The sequence below is a fragment of the Pelodiscus sinensis genome, chromosome 31 (genome assembly GCF_049634645.1).
Source record: "Pelodiscus sinensis isolate JC-2024 chromosome 31, ASM4963464v1, whole genome shotgun sequence".
Classification (NCBI taxonomy): domain Eukaryota; kingdom Metazoa; phylum Chordata; order Testudines; family Trionychidae; genus Pelodiscus; species Pelodiscus sinensis.
This window is the reverse complement of record NC_134741.1, coordinates 4599574-4620988: the sequence shown is the minus strand read 5'-3', so window position 1 is coordinate 4620988 and position 21415 is coordinate 4599574. Positions and strand designations below refer to the sequence as shown.

At 50.0% G+C, this 21415-nt stretch overlaps 7 non-coding genes across 7 annotated transcripts; 2 read left to right on the top strand and 5 right to left on the bottom strand.

Annotated features, from left to right (window-relative positions):
• Nucleotides 1-5074: 5074 nt before the first annotated feature.
• Nucleotides 5075-5146, bottom strand: TRNAC-GCA (transfer RNA cysteine (anticodon GCA)). Its single transcript has one exon. It is a non-coding gene; the product is annotated as a tRNA-Cys (tRNA).
• A 934-nt stretch (nt 5147-6080) lies between these two features.
• Nucleotides 6081-6174, bottom strand: TRNAI-UAU (transfer RNA isoleucine (anticodon UAU)). The gene is made up of 2 exons: nt 6137-6174; nt 6081-6116 (listed from the first exon to the last, which is right to left on the bottom strand). It is a non-coding gene; the product is annotated as a tRNA-Ile (tRNA).
• Nucleotides 6175-8553: 2379 nt separating this feature from the next.
• TRNAT-UGU (transfer RNA threonine (anticodon UGU)) lies at nt 8554-8627 on the top strand. Its single transcript has one exon. It is a non-coding gene; the product is annotated as a tRNA-Thr (tRNA).
• Nucleotides 8628-11385: 2758 nt separating this feature from the next.
• On the bottom strand, nt 11386-11475 carry TRNAY-GUA (transfer RNA tyrosine (anticodon GUA)). The gene is given in 2 exon segments: nt 11386-11421; nt 11439-11475. It is a non-coding gene; the product is annotated as a tRNA-Tyr (tRNA).
• Nucleotides 11476-13691: 2216 nt separating this feature from the next.
• On the top strand, nt 13692-13796 carry TRNAR-UCU (transfer RNA arginine (anticodon UCU)). Its single transcript has 2 exons — nt 13692-13728; nt 13761-13796. It is a non-coding gene; the product is annotated as a tRNA-Arg (tRNA).
• A 1686-nt stretch (nt 13797-15482) lies between these two features.
• Nucleotides 15483-15555, bottom strand: TRNAK-UUU (transfer RNA lysine (anticodon UUU)). The gene has a single exon. It is a non-coding gene; the product is annotated as a tRNA-Lys (tRNA).
• An 838-nt stretch (nt 15556-16393) lies between these two features.
• On the bottom strand, nt 16394-16465 carry TRNAQ-CUG (transfer RNA glutamine (anticodon CUG)). The gene has a single exon. It is a non-coding gene; the product is annotated as a tRNA-Gln (tRNA).
• Nucleotides 16466-21415: the final 4950 nt, after the last annotated feature.

Here is a 21415-nt window from a genome sequence, read left to right as displayed (position 1 = left end):
GCATGTTGGGTTTTTAAGTTTTAGTGAGTCCAGCTAGACATTCAAAGGTTCTGGGTTCCAGTCCCATGAGTGTCACTTTAGCTGCTTTCTCATTTCCAGAGTGCAGCTTTTACAGACCAGGCAAACCTTAGGCTGACACTGGGGTAGGTTTGAGTCCAGACAGTTCCCAGCAGACCCCAGTGAGGGTGGAGGGAAGGGCTGGTTCTTGGGGTTGGGGTTGGGGATGGGGGTTATTCTGAAAGGCTGCAGGTGCCGTTAGACCATTTTGTCCCTCCCTGTCTCCTGCTAGTGCTGAGCAACACGCAGGCTGTGTCTACACTGCACTGCTCTTCTGGAAAAACCTACGCAAATTTCCAAACCCAACTTGTGTAGCTTTTTCTTCTGCTTTTTTTTGGAAGAGGCTTTTCTGACATTTGGCCTGTGGACACTGGGCAAGTCACACAAGGCACCAGCCTCCCAGGGCAGGGGAGGCCAAGCCACAAGCCTCCAGAAGCTGCCTGGCCTGATTTATCTCCCTTTCCCAGGCTGGCAACCAGGGGCATTCTCAGCTGATGTCACTCCCCTGTCACGTGGGAGTTGGGCTCATGAACAGGCTAGTAAGCAGCAGCTGCACTTACCTGGGCACCCAGGGGAGCAGCAATAAGAGCAGAGCCTGTCTTTCAACCAGGGACCTTTTGCATGTTAGGCAACTGTGAAAATCACTACATCACAGAAACACACTTTGGCATTGGTGGAACTTGTCTGACTGTTCTGTTACTCAGTCCTTCTAACACCCTGCTCTGCAGGGGAGAGGAATGCACCTTGTGAACACTCCACCTCTTGTTCTCAGGGAAGCCACTAACCCCAGCTGCCAGCTCCTCATTTCCTCACCAGCCCCTTGAGATTTGTAGCTCAAAGCTGGAGCTGCTGTGGAAGGAGGTGAAGCTACAGAAGCTGATGGGGGACAATCAGCGGGCGGAGGGTTATTTTTTCTCCTCCCTGGGCTGATGTGAAGAAGAAAATCCTCTTCCCTTCTCCTCAGAAGATGGAAATTGCAGCTTGTTCCCTCTCTGTGTCTACTAAAATTGGACCCAGGACTAGACTTTTTCTTTCTAAAACCCTGGTGAAAGCTGAGAGTGAATTGCTTATAGGCTGAGATTGTGAGTTAAATGTAAGGGGACTGTTACCCCTTACTAAAACTCTGTGGGAGTTTTTGGTTTGCCAGCTCGCAGTATCTGAAGGGGAAGGGTCCATGAGACTGACAGACCCCAGAGACAATGGAAAGCAGCCAACACTCCAGCTCAGCCTGATTGACAGGTTGGACAGGCCAGTGAGGACAGTGAGAGGCCAGGCCCCATCCTCCCTGTGAGCTGGGATTGTTCTGGGTCTCTCTGAGCAAGGAGAAAGCTGGGAGAGCAGAGCGAGCTGTGTGCAGAAGAGGTCCTGCAAAGACAGAGAGCTGAAATAGGAGTACAAGCTGTGTGAAGAAGTCCTGCAAAAACAGGGAGCTGAGAGACAGCCCAAGCAGTGCAAGCTGTATGCTGAGGGGCAGTTTTTGCAGTAGCTGAGCCAGACACACACAGCTCAAGAGCGCAGACCCTGTGTTGAGCAGCAGACTGGCAGTGCTCAGAGAGCCAAAAGGAACAGAGAAGCAATGCAAGAAGCTAGAGACTGGCCACACAGCACAGCGTGCAGCTGGATGTGGTGAGCAGCTGGGAACTGCAAAGTGTGGGGAGAGGCTCTGGACTGGGAGAGGAGTCTGGCCACTTAGAGCTTGAGGCTGTGTGGGCACTGCCAGAGCAAGCGTGTCCAGCCTGCAGCCCCCCCTGCAGCACATCCAAGGCCTCTAAGGGGCCTCTAAGGAAGAGACTGTGAACTGCAGGCTGCTGTTTTGATGTCCCTGTGCTACAGAGCAGGGCTGTGTGTTCTCATTTAACCATCCTCATTTTTTTCTTATTCTTTTCTCTTTAATCAGTTGTTGTTTAATAAATTGTATTTGCTTTGAACCTTATGAAGTGATCACTGGGCCAAGAAGGCCTGCAGTGTGCAGAGAGCACCTCGGAGTGGGGACACCCTAACTCCTGCCCCTAGCGACTACAAGGTCAGGGATTAAGCCCCAGGAAACCTGGGCCCAGACTTGTTGGGGTTTCGAGGGCTCCGCTACTCAGGAGAGTGGAGGGGGAGCCCTCAGGATCAGGGAGCTGTGGGTAAAGGAAGTGGGAGCGGGGACTCAGATCCTTTCGCTGGTTCATTTCACCGGGGTGTATAGAAGCCAGGAAAGTTCCCCACAATAGCGGGATCATTCCCCAGCTTACATAAAGAAGGGCATCGCCCAGCATGAGGCTTGAACCCATGACCCTGAAATTAAGAGGCTTGTGGTCTACCAACTGAGCTAGCCAGCCTAGTGCAACAGCTTTCCTAATATGCCGTCACACCACAGAAGAAGCCAAGTGTTCTCCACTGTGAGACTCAAGGCTCTTTCTTGCCCCTAATGGGGGGTTCTGGTCTGTGGGGAGGTTTGAGCACAAATCCCCTCCTGACACACCCACTTCTTTCCCCACAAGGAACGGCCCCATTTCCATCTCTCCAGGGACAGGAGAAGGGGACGGTTTCAGGATTTCTTTTAGCGCAGCAGCAAGAAGAGAGGGAGGGAATTCAAACCCCTTTGCAGGCTTTGTTCTTCTGGCACCAAGTGTCACAGGAGGGGTGTGAGCTGGGGAACCTGCCCCCCAGAAGGAGCGTTTGGGTGCACCAAGCGGCAGCAAGAATTCAAGCCCTCAGGCCAGTGCATTGGGGACAACGTGTGAGCCCTTCCATAAGCATTTTCTGCCCCCCCCCCCCCGCCCTGGGGAAGGCAGCTGGGCAGGACCGGCCTGCAGCCCACGTCCCTTTAAGCCCCAGGTGCAGGAGGTAACAGAGAGGGGAGGAATGTCCATGGCCAGAGCCTCCTACCAGCAGGCTGGCCCTGCGCAGAGTCTGTGCATGATGGAGCCTCTCCCAGCAGGATTCTGGCCTGTTCTCTGCAAAGTGCTCAGCCTGTTTCATTTTCTGCAGGAACGAGTGGGATCCATGTGCCCTGTTCCCCAGTGACAAGTGTGTGTCCTCTCTCCCCTTTCCACAGACACAGCAGACCAGGGGGCTGTTCCTTCCTATTTGACCTCCTATGAAGTCGTGGTGAAAAGGGACTGGGTCCCAGCCCTCCTGGGCCAGGCTATGGCAGGAGCTCTGACTGGAGACAGGTTGCAGGTGAAGCAGAATTAGCTCAACTGGAAAAGTGCAGCTGACCCAGTGGTTGAAAGGGGCTGCAGCTGCTGCCTATAGGGAAGAAGCTGGGAGGCAAGGTGCTGGCAGCAAGAGATTCCGGCTGCCTCTTTGCTCTGTGTCTTAGCACGCTGTGCCGGCCACCAGCCACTTTGACCAAACCTCTGAGAAGGAAAATGTATTTTGTTAAAAGGAACAATGTGAAGTGTGTGTGCAACTGACTGAACGTGACCTTGCGTTGTGTGTGAGAGATAGTGAACCTACTAAAACCAGCCTGATCTAGCTTTTCTGCTGCAAGAATGAGACTAACACCCATGTAACTAAGTTTATCTCTGCATATTGAGATAAAAGTAGCTTTAAGCATTAAGCCAATCGTAACTCTGTTACTAGCTCATGTGATGTCTATTCTATTTTGTGGGCAACCATGAATGTATATAAGGTTACCACGGACATTTGATTTTGAAAGTCTTACTTTTGAAACTTCCCACAGCTGTGTCTTAATAAAAGTGTTTCTCTTCTTCCAACCCTGAGTCTGGATTTCCAACACACCTAAAGCCAGCTGGACTAGCCAGCCCAAATCACAGTGAGTCGCTAGTGGCTCCATCAAAGAAGAGCCATTGGCAGCTGCAGTCATCGCCTTTCTGAAAGGGCCATTTGTTCTTCCAAAATTGCTAGTCTGGTTAGCTCAGCTGGTTAGAGCGTGGTGCTAATAACACCAAGGTTGTGGGTTCAAGCCCCGTGCTGGCCACAGAGATTTTTGCTGTGGTGATTGTCCCCACCCTCCTTTTAGCTGCCTGCTATGGACAGGGAAGCAGAAACAGGCAAAAGGCTGAGAGCTTTGCAGGAAGCAGGGCAGAGATCTGGTAGGGGGAGGCTCCAGCCTGCACAGCCCCAGTGGCTAAAAGGGCCTTGGCCTTGCCTGCTTTCCCTAATGGCAGGGAAAACTCTTCTCTTCCCTCCATTGTCCCCAATGGGGTGACCTGATGCCCAAATTCCTGCTGCTGCAGTGGCTGGCCCAAGGCTCCCTGCAGGGGGCAGGTTCCTCCAGCCCAAGCCACAGAGGGAGGCTCCATATGTCCAGGAGGCCTGGAGCATGTGCCCAGCACACAGAGCTGCTGCCAACCACCTGGTCACCTGCGTCAGCGACCCAGTGTGGCTGTGTTCCTGTGCAAGAAGCCACCAGTGTAGACAGAGCCTTCGTGTGCAGAGCCGTTCCGCTGCTTATTGTCACAGGGGTTTCTTGTGTGTGAAGGAGCAGTGTGATAGTCCATGCTTAGCCTCATTGGCATATTGCTTGCACAAGAGCCCATCAGTGTAAACATGGCCCCTGACCTAAACAGCGTCATAACACGATGGCTACGTCCACACTGCAGCCTTCTTGTGTAAGAACTGTTTTGTGCAAGAGTTCTTTTGTAAAAGGTCTTCCACAAGAGCACGTCCACACTGCCAAGTGCTTTGCACAAGAGATGTGCTTTTGTGCAAGAGCGTCCATGGCAGTGTGGTTGCTCTCTTGCGCAAGAAAACTCTGATGGGCATTTTAGCCATACGGGCTACTTGCACAAGAAATTCATGTTGCCTGTCTACACTGCCCTCTGGTGGAAGAGCTCTTGTGCAAGAGGGCTTATTCCTTGTCGGGAGAGGAATAATTCTTCTGGAAGAAACCGTTTTCCAAAGCTGTAGTGCGAATTTACTTATGCAAGAACACTCATGCTAAGCTCTGCATGTTTTTGTGAAAAAACCCTGCCATGTATATGTAGCCTAAGGGTTTGTATTGTTTCAAAGAGTTCACATGCAATGGAAAGGCTGAAGGGCTGTGGGAAATAGTCACTCTCACAGGGGGTACTTGGATTTGAACCAAAGACCATGTGATCTGCAGTCAAACACTCTACCACTGAGCTACACCCCCATGCAAAATAAGTTTCTGCAGCCAGTATTGAGAAGTGGGTAGGGAACAAGAGGCTTTTGTGTAACACACATCTCATGTGGGATGGACCCTCACTGACCCCAGATTGTGACGGGTCCTAACAAGGAGTTTGTCCAGAAAGCAGCAGAACTGGGGCAGGACAGAGGTTCTGTCCACACAGCAAAGTTATTTTGGAACAATGGCTATTATTCCAAAATAACAATGTGAGCATCTGCACAGCAATTCCATTATTTTGAAATAATTCAGCATATTCCAACTTCTGTAGACCTCATTGTACAAAGAATAATGCCTATTCTAAAATAGCTATTTCAAAATGAGACCTGTGTAGACGCTCCACTTCTGCTATTTCAAAATAGCCCTTCCCCAGGGCCATTCTAAGTTATTCAACCTGGGGCTCTAAATCAAGGTAGCACATCTACATTAGGGAAGCCTCCTCGGACTCATGTTGAGGTTTCCCTGCAGAGCAGACGTGCAATTTTGAAATAAGCTAAGCTTATTCCAAAATAAACGTGCAGTATAGGCATAGCCAGAGAGTCCTGAGAGATGAAGCAGCTGTAGGGAAGCCAGGAGAGCAGAGGCCAGTCTGAGACCTGAGTGTCCCAGGTGTCTACACCAGCCCCAATGTCTCCGTCCCATGGTGTAAGGAGCAGCACTCAAAGCTCTGAGTCTTGTCATCTGATTTCAAGCCTCAGTAGGGCCTGGGGTGGTTGCTGGGAGGTCCTCGTGCTCCGTGCATTTGGGCTTCCTTGTCCTGAGGTTTACTAAGGGCCTCTGATTCTGGCCGCCCCAACATTCACTCTGAAGAGGCCATAATACATGAGGGGGAATTTTCACTGATCCCTTCTCCTCTGAGCTGGAATCCCAGTTACCCCAGCCTTCACTGGAAGGGGCCAGCCCAGCAGGGACTAAAAACCACTGCTCCAGGTGAGGTTTGAACTCACAACCTCAGCATGTCTCCTACAGGTACTGCTTTATAAGTACTGTGCACTGACCCATTGCACCACTGGAGCTCTTGGGCTAAATACAAAAGCAGCAAAGGGAGAGGCAGGGAAGTAGCTGCAAGATGCTCTGCATGGCCCAGGGATCCGGACCAAGAGCTGTCCTCGTGTTTTTTGCTGTAAAGCGTTGCTTCTTGGCTGTTTGGCTAAGACTGAATGATTCCTGCTTCTCAGAGAGGACGAAAAGCAGAGAGAGGGAGACCTTGGCTGCAGGATCCACTTGTGCCCATTTTCGGGGTTAAAGTAGAACCTTGCTAGGAAGAATTGCTGCTCTTTCCCCATATTGCATTGGCTGGGAATTAAACCCAGATGAATTGAGTGGAAAACAGCTATGTTCACCACTACACCACCAATGCAAGCAGCAGTAGCTTGTGGGAAAATTAGGGAGGTGGGGAAGTGACTACTGGCTGCTCTGCATTGCCCAAGGATCCGGCCCAAGAGCGGTCCTCGTGTTTTTTGCTGTAAAGCGTTGCTTCTTGGCCGTTTGGCTAAGCCTGAGCATTTCCTGCCTCTTAGAGAGCCATGTCACAGGCACAAGCCCCCTCTGGCCTTCCAGGGACTCATCCCAGAACCAAGCAAAGAGCAGCAAACGCCAGGCACTGTCATGGTCTGGGCCACAGATAAAGTCCCTCTTGGAGCTGTGGTCGAAGGAGGAGTTTCTGCAGGCCCTGCAGTGCAGGTGGTGGAATGCGAACATTTATGGCCCAGTGGCTGATGACCATATGTGCGAGGTACCACCTGCTCCTGCAGACAGTGCTGCCAGGGGCTAAGTTCCTAACACTGGGCTGAACCATACAACCATTGTCTGGTGTAACTCAGTGGCAGTGTTTGAGTGCCAATTGTAGAGGTCCTTGGTCCAATGTCAAGTGCCCCCTTAAAAAGTTGATTAACCTAAGTGAAACATTTGCACCTCCAGGTGTGTCAGTCATGGATTTCGATTGAACAGGGATTCTTAAAATGTCAGCAAACCCCTAGTGTGTTCTTGTGCCAATGCACATAAACCAGACAGATGGGTCCCTCAACTGAAACCAGTTCAAACCTGCTGGGTGTCTGGTTTCTATTCCCATCAGTTGAGCAAGGCTGAGATCTGAACTCCCATTGACTGTTCTGTACAGAAGAACAAGAACCACATCCAGCTGGAGAGGAATTGCTGTGATCAATCTTCTGAAACTTGATTCAGCCAGTCAAACTAAGACTCACTAAATCAAACCCAGAGGGCACCCCACCAGCATCCTGCTCTTTGCTCCCTTTGGCTTCCCACTGTGGGGACATGGCCAAGCTCAACTGAAGGAAGCCAACTCCAGGTACATATTGACGGATGGTAGGAAAAGCAGGCAGACTGGTCAGGCACAACTGGCTTCATGCACACTCAGCCTCACCTACAGCTGGGAGGCAGTTTGCAGTGAGCTGAAAAGAAACTGGCCCACAGAAACAAGGCTCAGGATATTTCTGGGTCCAGATGTGCAAACAGCTGGCAGCCAAGCTTGTTGCCCTTGTTAGGGGTGTGACCAAAACACAGGCCTCAGTGTGAGCAAGATTGGAGCCTGCACAGGAAAACACTTTCATATTTCTAAGCCAGCTCTTTAACCATTTGGCTATCATTATCATGAGAAAAACCTTCTCCTGTACTTATATGCGAACAAAAAATGTGTTACTTGCTCTTTGGCCAACTCAGATTGCTACAGGGCAAAGGAATTCTCTCTTAATTCTGTGCCCTCAGGAAGGGACCAACCCAAAGGAGGCCAGGCCCTCACCCCAAACTGTGAGACCCAAGGGCTTACAATCCAGTTGATTAGTGTTTGCTGCACTTTTCCCTCCCCGGAGCAACGCTAAATCTCAAGGCCAACTCCACAGTCCCAGCGGCTGGGGGAGATGTGCATGTCAGAGCCTCTGCCCACTGAGCTGTAGCTTTGGGTGTGTCTAGACTACCTACTTTTGTCGACAAAAGTGGACTTTTGTCGACAAAACTATACCAGCGTCTACACTACCGCTGAGTTCTGTCGACATAACGTTGACAGAACTCAGCAGTTTTGTCGACGCTGGTATACCTCATTTTACGAGGCATAACACCTTCTGTCGACAGAACTCTGCCGACAGAAGGTGTTATTGCCTGTAACACTGCGTCCAGACTACGGAGTTCTGTCGACAAAGCAGCTTGCTTTGTCGACAGAACTCAATGTGTCTGGACGCTCTTTGTCGACGGAAGTTTTGTTGACAGTATCTGTCGACAAAACTTCCGTCGACAAAACGCGGTAGTCTAGACGTACCCTATCTGTGCTCAGGGAGCCAGACACTGCCAGGGCTGGAGGGAAATGGAAAATGGCCGCACTTTGGGAGTCAAAGGTGTTGTCTGGGATACAATAGAACAGTTTTACGAGCTGGCTTGTGGAGGGCACCATGGCTTAGCTGGCTAAAGCACCTGTTTTGTAAACAGGAGATCCTGGGTTCAACTCCCAGTGGTGCCTTGCTGTGGCCTTTGCTCACATTTTCCTAAGTCCTCCTGAGACACATAAGAGGCCTCCCCTGGCCACCCATGGAACTGCTGGTTCAGGAAAGGCTGATTGGGGAGGCTTGTTAGGGAGAAGGAAACCAGAAACCTGGAGCAGGTGCAGAGGTGACTGGCACTAGCCAGGCAGGGCTCTGACTCCCACTGTAAGTCCCTGGGTAGCACACACTGGCCAGTGAGTCCTGCTCCATGGTGGTTCCAGTGCCCTGGGTGAGAGAGACGTGCCTGTATCTCCCTGCTGGGAGCTTGGGCCCTGCCCTGCCTGGTGGGGGAGGGGACAAACACAGGCTGGTTGACAGGGGCTCTGACACTCCAACATCAGGGTCGTCCAGGCCGTCAGACAGATTCAGACCAGGTCGGTCGGAGCCTCTCACACTCGCCAAGGGGGATTCTGTACTTGCTGCCTTTAGAGCCAGGGTCACATTACAGAGCTCCCCCAGGGCTGTCCCACGGTGCCACCAGCGCAGCCCCAGCCACTCTCCCTGCCCTCGAAACGTGGCTGTATTTTATCCTTCCCCTTCAGTGACAACCGCCCATTCCCCGCCAGCCCCAGATCCTGCGGGACCCGCTCCCTTCCCCACGAGCAGTGAGCGCCAGTGCGGCTCCCTGCTGAGGCTGCGACTGTGGGAACAAGCCCCTGGCTTTGGGAGGGAGATGAGATGTCCAGGTGTTGAGTTTCATTCATGGCTTGTGTGAGGTGACCCACACTTTGGGGGCAGCTGGAGGTGCCTCCTGAGAGCTGATTTTCAGAGGGTGTGATCAGCCTTTCCTGTGTTTCTTGCTCCTTCGAAGGGCTTGAATCTGGCACCTAAAATTGAGGAATGTGCATTTGGAAGAGGGAATTTCTGTCTCTGTGTCATCCTTGGTGTGCCCTGGTAGTCTAATGGCAAAAAGCATTGGTTTCTTATACTAGGGATTGGGGGTTCAAGTCCCATCTGGGTTGACAGTTTTGATGTTTCCTGGTAGGTGTAGAGTCTCTTTGGCTTCCTCTTTGCCATATTATCTGTGAGATGTTTCAACACTGGGCAACTGTCCCCAGGAATTCCCATTTCTCCCCCTCCCCCACAGGACCCCTCAGGAGCAGACAGTGACACTGCTGTTAGGTGCAGACAGGAGGAGAGTGTTTCCTAAAAGCTGAGTTGTGCACAGTGAGGTCACTTGGAGAGATGCAGACGCTGGCGTCTCTGGATGCACCTTGGCACGTGTTACCCATCGGTACCTACCACCTCTCATCCCACTGTCAGCACCCAGACAGAAGGCCAGTGCACATGGAGCCAGTGACCGTTGCGAGGGAGGCGGCTGCAGCACAATTCCAGGCCTGGGGCACATTGAACAACTGTTTGAAATATTTTTAAAACAAAAAATATGAAAAACTTTAGGCTCCATCTACACTGCAGGCTTCTTGCCCAAGAACTGTTTTGTGAAAGAGTTCTTGTGCAAGAGCACATCCACTGCTGTGTGCTGTGCTCAGAGAGGGTAGGATAGCTTAGTAATTTGAGCATTGGGCTGTTAAACTTGCGGTTGGGAGTTCAAACCTTGAGGTAACCATTTAGGGATCTGATGTAAATCTGTCATGGATGGTTCTTGGCCTTTCTATGAGCACAGGGACAGGACTAACTAATCTCTGAAGGCTCCTTCCAGCTCTATGAGGTTGTGTATCTCCTTGTAAAGAGCATCCATGGACACTCTTTTGTGCAAGAAAGCTCTAATGGCTATTTTAGCCATAGGGGTTTCTGGCACAAGAAATCCCTCTTGTCTGTGCACACTGCCCTCTTGTGCAAGAGGGCTTATTCGTTATGGGGAGAGGAATAACTCTTGTACAAGAATCTCTCTTGTCCAATGATTTACTGTACATTTTCTTGTGCAAGAATGTACATGCAGAGTAAACACTCCGTTAGTTTTTGCACAAGAACGGCCATTCTTGTGCAAAAAGCACACAGCAGAGACCATAGACATGCAGTGTGAAAAATCTCACAACAACCCCACCCCAACAGATCCCACTGAGATTTGAACTGAAAACACAGGACTTAAAGTCCTGAGTGCTTCCCATTACACCACGGGACCAACATGGCTCAGTGTGTGTGGGTACCTGGGATACTCACTTTTCCAGCTGGCCTCTGCACTCCTGGCTTCCCTCCTGCTGCTTCATCCCTCTGGCTACGACTACACGGCAAATTTATTTTGGAATAAGCTGGTCTTGAATAGTGATTCCAAAATAGGTGATTTCAAACTAGCACGTCTACACAGCAGGGAAACCTCAGAAAAGTCTGAGACAGGCTCCCCAGTGTAGACGAGCTACCTCGATTTAGAGCCCTTGGAAGAATAACTCAGAATGGCCCCGGGGAGGGGCTAGTTCAAACTAGCAGCAGTGGGGCAGCTACACAGACCTTATTTTGAAATAGCTAATTTGGAATAGGCGTTATTCTTTGTAGAATGAGGTTTGCAGAAGTCGGAATAAGCTGCCTGTTACTTCAGAATTATTTCAAACTAACGGAATTGCTGTGTAGACTCTTGCATTGTTGTTGTGGAATAACGGCCATTGTTCCAAAAGAACATTTGTGTGTGGACAGAACCTACACAGCCCCAGAAATGTGATTGTCAGCTCGTACCCACAATCTTTCTGTCAATTGCAGTGCTGATGTCAACTGAAGACATGGACCCAAGGCAATCACTTTGGTTGCTTTCTGCTAAGGCCATGCTGGAGGGAAAAGACTAGCTCCTTCAAGCCGGAGTTGAACCAGCGACCTAAGGATCACTCGTCAAGTGCACACTACAGTCCTCCGCTCTGCCAGCTGAGCTATCGAAGGGTGCCTGAGTGCTGTTTGTTTGTCCAGGTTGTCCCTTCTGCAAGTCTCAGGACAATGTCTCCCCCAAGTATATGACATTGCTGATGAGGGGCAGATGAGCACAAGGGTTTTCACAGGTACTTCACATGCAGACAGACGCCCTGAGTGAAACCTGAGCTAGATCCATCCATGTCTCAGCAAAAGGAAGAAAGTCGGGTTCTTCTCATGTGTCTTCTTTGTTCCAGAGTCTCTAGGGGTGCGCAATCGAAACCTTTTCTGCTGGCCGTAATGTTTTCCATTATTTAAAATGAAGTTTGATCAACTAACATGAGACAGTTCAAACGCTTAATCATTTAATGATTTAAATTAAACTGTTCTCCCCAGCTGCAGCCCTAGCAAAATGGCTGGGGTGTGATTATGTCATTAGTGGTGAGTGTCCATTAGTAACCAAGAGTCCATGGAAAGGTTTGGGGAGGGCAGGGGCTCAGCAAAGGGGTGGGGTCTTGGAGAAAGATGGGATAGATCCTGGCTTGCCCTGACATTTAAAAGGTGACCTTGGGGGCACATGGCACCCTGAGCAGCCTCTGATGTTCCCTGGGAGCCCCAGAACCAGCCCTGAGTGACAAGGGCAGAGGGAAAGCAGCTCACACATGCCAAGGGGCTGGCCAGGGACAGGACATGAGCCTGCAAGGCAGCAGTGACATCACAAGGAACTTTTACAGCACCTCAGCTCATTGGTTGGGGGGGGAGGGGGGTGACCTCACAGAAGGGCCTCACACATGGGACAGGCTGCAAGGCTGGGGCCATCTCAGAGACCCCACCCCAGCTGCCTGGAGTCTCCTTTGTGAGGTTTCCCTTTGAGGGTAGAAGGGATTGAGGGTCCCATCTGGGAGTGTCTCTGTGGAGATTTCCCCTTTCCCCAGGCTGCAGTGGGAGAGGCTGACACTGAACTGAAGAAAGATCTGGGAGAAGCAAGGCTGTAAACATCCAATCAGAATGGGATTCAAACCCATGCATGCAGAGCATAACAGACTAGCACTCCATTGTCTTAACCACTCGGCCACCTCATCTGAATGCCGAGGGGTTGTTTCAACCTACCCGAAGCCAGAACTGCCAGGAACCTTTGTGCCACTCGCTGGCTGGTTAGGGACACCCAGGGCTGGAATCTTTTGGCTTTTCACAATGTTCCCTGGGCTGTTGTACAAAGCTCACCCCTTGGCTACATCTACCCCGCAGGCTTCTTACACAAGAACTGTTTTGTGCAAGAGTTCTTGCACAAAATGTCTTGTGCAAGAGCACATTCACACTGCCATGTGCTTTTGTGCAAGAATGTCCGTGGCAGTGTGCACACTCTCTTGTGCAAGAAATCTCTGATGGCCATTTTAGCCATAGGGATTTCTTGCAAAAAAAAACCCGTTTCCCATTCATACTACCCTCTTGTGCAAGAGCTGTTGCACAAGAGGGTTTATTCCTCATGGGGAGAGGAATAACTCTTGCCCAGCAAGCCCTCTTTTCCTACGTTTTGCCGTAAATTTAGTTGCTCAAGAACACGCATGCTGTGTAGATGCTCCTCAAGTTTATGCACAAGAACGGCCATTCTTGAGCAAGAAGCCTGCAGTGTAGACGTAGCCCCTGGGTGCCCAGAGAGGGGCTGTCTAGTCACAGTCTGGCTCGGCGCGCTCTGCAATGGGAAGATGTCCACGGAGCAGGCAGATGGCAGCGGCACACGGCTCTGGTGGGCCCAGCATCCACAGGAGCATTTCCGATATGAGTGTTTACTGACAGTGTCCGTCTCTGGTCTGATTTCACAGTGTGGTGAGACACTGGCACACACAGCAGCATGGATGGGGTGGCTGGCGGGAGTGGCTGGCGGGCGGCTGGTTGGAGCAATGGCAAGTGGCCAAGGGAGTGGGTGAGCCTCATTTGCATATCTAATGAGCCACCATTGTTGTGGAAGAGGCTCTTGTGCCAGAAGGAGCAACTACACAGCCCCTTCTTGTGCAAGAAAAACCCTCTTGTGCAATGCCGCTATGCTTAGCCTCATTTGCATATTTCTGGTGCAAGAAAGTGCCAGCATAGACATAGCCCAATTGTATTCACTGTCAGGGGGCTCAGTGGCCCCTTCCTCTTTCTACCTGCTCTCCCAAAAGAGACAGACCTGGCTCCCCTTTCTTTTCCCCCAGCAATTGCCATGCTGCAAAGCAGATATCAGAGACAGCATAGTTAACACTTCAGTGGGCTCTGTGGCACAATGGAAAGTGTGTTGGACTTCTAAGCTGTGGTGCTCACTGTGTCTGAGGTCAGTCATTCAAAGGTTGTGGGTTCACATCCCACCAGAGTCATTCTAGCTGCTTCCTCATTTCCAGAGCAGCTTTTACAGAACAGGCAATCCTTAGGCTGACCCCAGGATGGGCTTTAATCCAGACAGTTCCCAGGAGACCCCAGTGAGGCAGGAGGCAAGGGTTGCTCTGAAAGCCTGAAGGTTCCCACAGACCCTTTTGTCCCTCCATGTCTCCTACCAGTGCTGTGCATCACTCAAGCTATGTCTACACACACTGTTCTTCTGAAAAAGCTAGGCAAATTGTGAACTCTAGTTCAAATAGCTTTTTCTGGAAGAAGCTTTTCCAACATTTGGCCTGTTTACACTGGGCCAAATGTGGGAAAAAAAACCTTTTTTTGTAACATCCCTTCTTCTTCTTCATAAAATGAGGTTCACAGAGACACCAAAAGCGCACGTCTGCTCTTCCGAAAAAAATTTGGCAGATGTGTTCTCTGGACTAAAGCGTTGTCTCTGTAGTGTAGACAGAGCCCTGATGTAACATCTTATTTCAAGTTTAGGTGCAGCGTAGATAGAGGGTTGACTCAGAGTCCTTAGTGCTGCCTCTTAGACCATGGGACCTACACAAGACACCTGTGACTCAGCTGGGCCAAACTGGAACCCTGGCCCAGGGCCACTGGGACCAACTTTGTTTGTTTTCCTTCCACCGAGAGCCCCCTTCTTCTCCTGGGATGCAAGGAGCCTCCCTGGGAAGCCCTGAGACAGGCACAGGGCTCTGCCTCCCAGAGGGGACAAGAACAGAAACCAAACAGAACATCAGAACAGCCAGCCCCATCCCACAGGCTTTGGCAGAACAAACGGGGGGGGGGGCTCTGCTCAGCCTACTGAGTCCCACTGAGACGTTGAGCTTTTGTCCTGCCCCCCTCAGCTTGGCCTCCCTCCTCTGCCCCATTCCTGCCTCACTTCTCCTTGGGCAAGTCACACAAGGGAAGCAGCAGGAGGATCCGGCCCCATACGCCTCCTTCCGAGGGCAGGGGAGGCTGAGACACAAGTGTCCATCAGGTACCTGGCCTGACCCATCTGGCTTCCCCAGGCTGGCACCAAGGGGCATTCTCAGCTGATGTCACCCCCTCTGTCGCATGGGAGTTGGGCTTATCCCAGGCAGGAGAAGCTGCACTTACCCGGGCACCCAGGGGAGCAGCAATAAGAGAAGACACTGGGTTTTTGCCTGGCTTTGAACGAGTGACTTTTTGCAGGTCGGGTAAATGGGAAAACCACTACACCACAGAAACACACTGCATGATGGAACTTGTCTGGCTGTTCTGTTCCTAGCTCTTTCTAACACCCTGCTCTGCAGGGGAGGGGAATGCACCTTGTGAACACTCCACCTCTTGTTCTCAGGGAAGCCACTAACCCGAGCTGCCAGCTCCTCATTTCCTCACCAGCCCCTTGAGATTTGTAGCTCAAAGCTGGAGCTGCTGTGGCAGGAGGTGAAGCTACAGAAGCTGACAGAGGACAATCAGCGGGCGGAGGGTTATTTTTTCTCCTCCCTGGGCTGATGTGGCTAGAACTGAGGAGAAGAAAATCCTCTTCCCTTCTCCTCAGAAGATGGAAATTGGAAATTGCAGTTGGTTCTCTCTCTGGTTCTTCTAAAGCTGGACCCCAGAACTAGACTTTTTCTTTCTAAAACCCTGGTGAAAACTGAGAGCCAATTGCTTGTAAGCTGAGAACGTGAGTTAAAGAAGAGCATCACCCAGCATGGGGCTTGAACCCATGACCCTGAGATTAAAAGTCTCATGCTCTACCAACTGAGCTAGCTAGGCTGCATACAAAAGGTTTCCTAATATCCCAACACAGCATAACAGGAGCCAAGTGTTCTCCACTGCCTGACTCAAGGCTCTTTCTTGCCCCTAATGTGGGGTTCTGGTCTGTGGAGAGGTTTGAACTTAAACCCCACTCCCAACACACCCACTTCTTTCCCCACAAGGAACGGCCCCATTTCCATCTCTCCAGGGACAGGAGAAGGGCTCTGGCCTGTTCTCTGCAAAATGCTCAGCCTGTTTCATTTTCTGCAGGAACTAGTGGGATCCATGCGCCCTGTTCCCCAGTGACAAGTGTGTGTCCTCTCCCCCCCTTTCCACAGACACAGCAGGCCAGGGAGCTATGAGTCGTGCACCTGCAGTGGCCCCTTCCTATGTGGCCTCCCCCAAAGCTGGGGTGAAAAGCTGCTAGATCACAGCCCTCCTGGGCCAAGCCATGGCAGAGGTAGCAGGATTCACTCCCATCTTCTCTTGCCTGTGCCCTGGTACTGAGGGGCCGGCCCCTTTCCTGCTGCCCAAACTCTTATTCCCGCAATGCACTTTGTGCAGGGACCATTGGTCTATCTGCCAAGGTGCATGGCTGGGAGCCAGGACTCAGGACCCTTCCCCCCTCTGACCTGCTCACACTTTCTGGCTGCCTCCAGCTCAGGATGAGCTCAGGGGCCAGGTGGGTGACCTGCCCTGCAGCTGTGATGGCATCAGGCCCTTCCCGCCCGCTCAGTCTGGAGATGGAGCTCCAGGGGCCTCAGACACCCAGCAAGAGGAACAAAACTCTCTTATTGAACCTCAGGACATGGAAGCTGAAGCACCTAAACCTTGCAGCAACCAGCTGAGGCTCAGCAGGTCCCACTGAGATTTGAACTCAGATTGCAGGATTCAGAGTCCTGAGTGCTGCCCCTTACACCATAGGACCTGTGGTGTGAAAGTGCAGTGGGCACCTCTGACTCTCAGTTCTCAGACTGGCCTCTGCTCTCCTGGCTCCCTCCAGCTGCTTCATCTCCCAGGACTCCCTGTCCTTCCCCAGCTCTGCTGCTTTCAGGGGAAATTCCTTGTTAGGACCAGTCACACTCTGGGGTCAGTGAGGGTCCCTCCCACCTGAGCTGTGAGTCACACAAAAGCCTCGTTTCCTGCTCTGTTCCCAACACTGGCTGCAAACACATGGTTCCTATGGGGGTATAACAAGTGCCCCCTTAAAAAGCTCATTACTGTTGTGTTTGTTTCTGTGGTATAGTGGTTATTACATTTCTCTAACACGCATAAGGTCCCTGGTTCAAAACCAGGCTTGTCTCTCTTTTCTAAAGGAAAATGTTGCGAAGGTGAAATCTACAAGAAGGTCCAAAACAGAACTGGATAATTTAATGCAGGAAAGGTCAATCAATGGCATTTAACCAGGGCAGGGGTCCCTAGCTGGTGTATTCTAGAAGCTAGGAATGCGCGACAGGAGGGATCACTGAACTATTGTCTGTCCTGAGGATCCCCACTGGGCAATGAAATTGGCTGCTGTTGTGAGAGAGGATCCTGGGCTAGTTGGGCAACTGGCATGGCCCAGTCTGGCTGTTCTGATGTTCTGTTTGGTTTCTGCTCTTGTCCCCTCTGGGCAATAGAAAATGGAGCCTCGTCCTGAAGGGGACAGAAAGTGGCCTGTGAAAGGCAAGGGTAGCTAAGGAGAGACCCCTGTTCATCTGTTCCTGATGGTCTAGTGTTTAGGATTCAGCACTTTCACTGCTGAGGCCTGGGGATAAGGAGCAGCCTGCTTTCTCCCAAAGGTTTTTCTCTGCAGGTTGAGCAGCTTGCTGTAGTTCTATCAGGTCCTGCAAAGAAACAGGGAGAGAAAGAGAGACCAGAATCTGAAAGGGAGCCAGAGGTCCATGTGCTGCTGCATGTCTGGCTGCTGCATCAGCATTCCCATTACCCAGAGAAACAGGATCAGTGGCACCTGTGTGGGCCGGGCAATGGGTAATAGAGAGGGATGTGGGTAGCTGAATAGCATCAAGGAGTTGGGAGATAAGGGGACCATGAGAGATAGCAGAGCCAGAAGAGGTAAGGAAACCTTGTTGTTTCCAAATTTGTCCTGTGGCATGACAGACAGAGAAAGCATACTTTGAGTCAGTATAAATGGCAGCAGACTGTCCGGAAGCTAAAAGGCAAGCACGAATTAAAGCAATGAGCTGATTTGATTCCTGGAAGAGAAAAGGCCTCTAAAACATCATTATCTGAGACCACTGCATATCCAGCCTCTACTTTACCAACTGCATTTCTTTTACATGAACTATCAGTACACAATACAAGATCTGCATTTTCCAGCAGTTGAGCAGACAAATCTTGGGGAGGCTTTACACAGTGCTCAAGCAATTCTTCACAGTTATGGGTATGTGCTTTACCAGTAGAGGGTAAAGGAGAAAAAGTAGCTGGGTTAAGTACATTACATCTTTTGAATTACTTGGGGAAGAGAGGATAACATTCTCATACAGGGTTTGTCTCTGAACAGATAGGTGCTGGGTGCGGTGTCGCTGTAAGAGAGCAGAGACAGCATGAGGGACCTGTAAGATAATGCTGTGGCCTAATGTGACAGGTTGGGCCTTTTTAAAGTAATTCAGCAGCAGCTGCAACTGCCCTCAGACAAAGTGGGAACCCACGGGCTACTGAGTCCAGTGTTGCAGAAAAATAAGCTACTGGACAAGGTGTGGGTCCAAGGGGTTGACAGAGAACTCCAGCTGCAATTCCATCCTGTTCATGACAAAACAGAGTAAAAGGCTTGCTATAATTAGGTAAGCCTAGAGCAGGTGGCTGTGAGAGAAGAGTTTTAAGGGAAAGGAAAGCAGATTCACATTCTGGGGACCAGGTCACTGGGTCAGGAGCTAAGTCTAAGAGTAGAATAGTAAGGGGTCTGGTGAGTCCAGAAAAATTAGGAATCCATTGTCTGCAATATCTTGCAGTACCCAGAAATTTGTGTACCTGACTTTGGTGAAAGGGTGAGGAATGGAAAAAACATGTGAGATTCGCTCAGGTGTTAACTGGCGGCCATCTCCTGAAAGTAAATGTCCTAAGTACTGAGCTCTTTGTTTTACAAATTGCAATTTGGCTTTGGAAGCCTTGTGACCCTTTTTAGCAAGACACTTTAACACATAAGAGGTATAAGGTATTAGTTTTACATCTTTCCTTAGTTTTACTAACAATTAGCACATCATCAACATACTGAACTAACACAGAACTGCAGGGAAGAGAGATAGAATTAAGGTCAGCTTTTTAAAAACTGAGAAAACAGAGTAGGGCTTTCACAATAACTTTGGGGAAAACATGTCCAGGTTAATTGATTACCCTGAAAGGAAAAGGCAAAGAGAAATTGGGAATTCTTATGCACTGGAATAGAAAAGAAGGCAGAACATAAATCTATTACAGAAAACCACGTTAGGTACTACTGGAAATCTAGGGATTACAAACTTATTAGTGGCTCTTAGGTCTTCTACAAATCTATAGATTTGCTTTTTCACAGGTAGTATAGGTGTATTACATGGTGAAGTTGTATAAACAAGTATCCCTTGTTTAAGGAGGGAGAGATTACAGGCTTAATGCCCTCTTGTGCCTCCCTAGCCAATAGATACAGGGCTACCCTTGGGAAAGGCTTGTGTCTGTATGTTATTTGCACTGGTGTTGCAGAGGCTAGCAACCCCACTTCATTCACAATGGGCTGCCCACAATGTCTCTGGGACATCTGAGAGGTCCAGGAGGGGTGTATGTCCTGAGGTCTCATCAGATTCCTCTGAGAGTAGTAATGCCATCAATTTTGGGGTCTGATGGGGGGGGAGGTCAACAAATATCCCTTCCTCTCTACAGAGAAGGTTTGCACCCAATTTACACAACAAGTCACGTCCCATAAGGTTTACAGGAGAAAAGGGAGATAACAGGAAAGAATGTTCAGCTGACAAGGGTCCAAAGCGGGGTGGGGGTGCAGATGGCACATCTGGGGAATCAAGCTGTTTCTTTAGAGTAGCCAATTCTTGCTGCAGCTTTTCAATAGAATCTTTTTTGCTAGCCATAATGTTCTGATTATTTTTTTTTTACTGCCACATCCTCCCAGAGGCACCAATATTCCATCTGGTTAGGATGTTTTTCCTCGAGGAAAACTCTAAGATAAGAAAGCTTTTGTAAGACAAAGCTCTAGTTGCCATTTATTCTGGGAATTCCCCTGAGTATAGCCATTCCAAATGCTCAATAATTCCTTAAGTCTCCTTAGTTTCAAACCTGCAGGCAATACCTAGCTGACTGATCATCTGAGACAAGGGAATCCCAGGCTGTGAGAAACCTTTCCCCTCAGTCGGACACAGACTTGAGGGAGCAATCTTATCCATGTTAGCACTGTGTTGTCCAAGAACAGCGCAGGAGCCCAACAGTACTACCCTCTCCAAGGATAGTACAGGCGTCCAGCAACACTACCCTCTCCAAGGATAGTGTGGGAGTCCACACAAACTGTCAGCTTCACTCACACTCCTTATGTGCCGGGGGAAACCGCCCTTGCTTTCAGCAGCTGTGCAGTGACACTGACAGCACTGGTGCGGCTGCGGTCCCCCTCCGGACTTCACTCACTCAAAACCATGCGCTTGGACTCGCCACCAATGAGTCAGCAACAACAATAACAACAAAATCCAACCCCTATTTGGCTATACCCAGTGTTTTTGTTTTAAATTTCCCTCAAGCCTCTTTACAAAAAATTTTTTAAGTAAAAGATGACTCTTACCGCCAGCCGGTCCAGCTGGTGACGAGAACAGGGAGGCGGACTGGGGGATTTTAAATGGATCCCTTACCCTCCAGATGCGCGCTGTAGTCCGTTCCCATTCCCCGTCATCAGCCTTTCCAACTGGAGTTCCAAGCCATCCCACTTCTGACACCAAATTGAGGGGGAAATCTTGCTCCCCTGGGGTACAGAGCCCCAGAAGGGTCCGAGGCCGGAGGTCAAATCAGTGAGGCAGGAGAGAAACCTAGAAGAGAAAACTTTATGATGCATGCATGCAGGCTGTCACTTCCAAGAGTGAAGCAGCAGCAATGAGAGACAGATTCAGGTATCCTATATACAGAATGCTTAGACAGTTCAGTTGCTGATTGTTCTTCTTTAACATATCAAAGTCTCAGCAGAAGCACTCTGAGACTTCTGTTCACCCCAGGAGTGCTAGAAGTAAGTTTTTACAGTACACAAAGCCACATGAGAACTTGAGTCTACAAAGCAAACTGTGACAAAGATAAGGGTTTACATGACAAATTGTGACAGACTAGGAGTATCCATGAACTTGAGATAGGAGGCATTGTAAGGGTCTTGATTAGAGCTAATTTGATTTCTCTCTGTTACAGGGAGAGAGGCCTGGAAAACTTTTTAACCCTTACAGCAGTTTTCTTTTAGAAAGTTATGATTTCTGCACAGTCCCCCCTTAGACACAATTGGAGTTATTTGATTTTCCCCACATACCACATCCTAGCCACTAGACCATCAGGCACACAGTAACAAACACCTTTCCTTACCTACACTAGCCTTTCACAAGCCACTTTCTGTCCCCTTCAGGACATAGGTCCATTTTCCATTGCCCAGAGGGGACAAGAACAGAAACCAAACAGAACATCAAAGCAGCCAGACTGGGCCATGCCAGTTGTCCAATTAGCCCAGGATCCTCTCTCACAACAGCAGCCAATTTCATTGCCCAGTGGGAATCCTCAGAACAGACAATTGTTAAGTGATCCCTCCTGTCACCCATTCCCAGCTTCTACAATATAGCAGCTAAGGACACCTGCCCTGTCCATCCTGGTTCAATGCCATTGATTGACCTTTCCTGCATTAAATTATCCAGTTCTGTTTTGGACCTTCTTGTAGATTTCA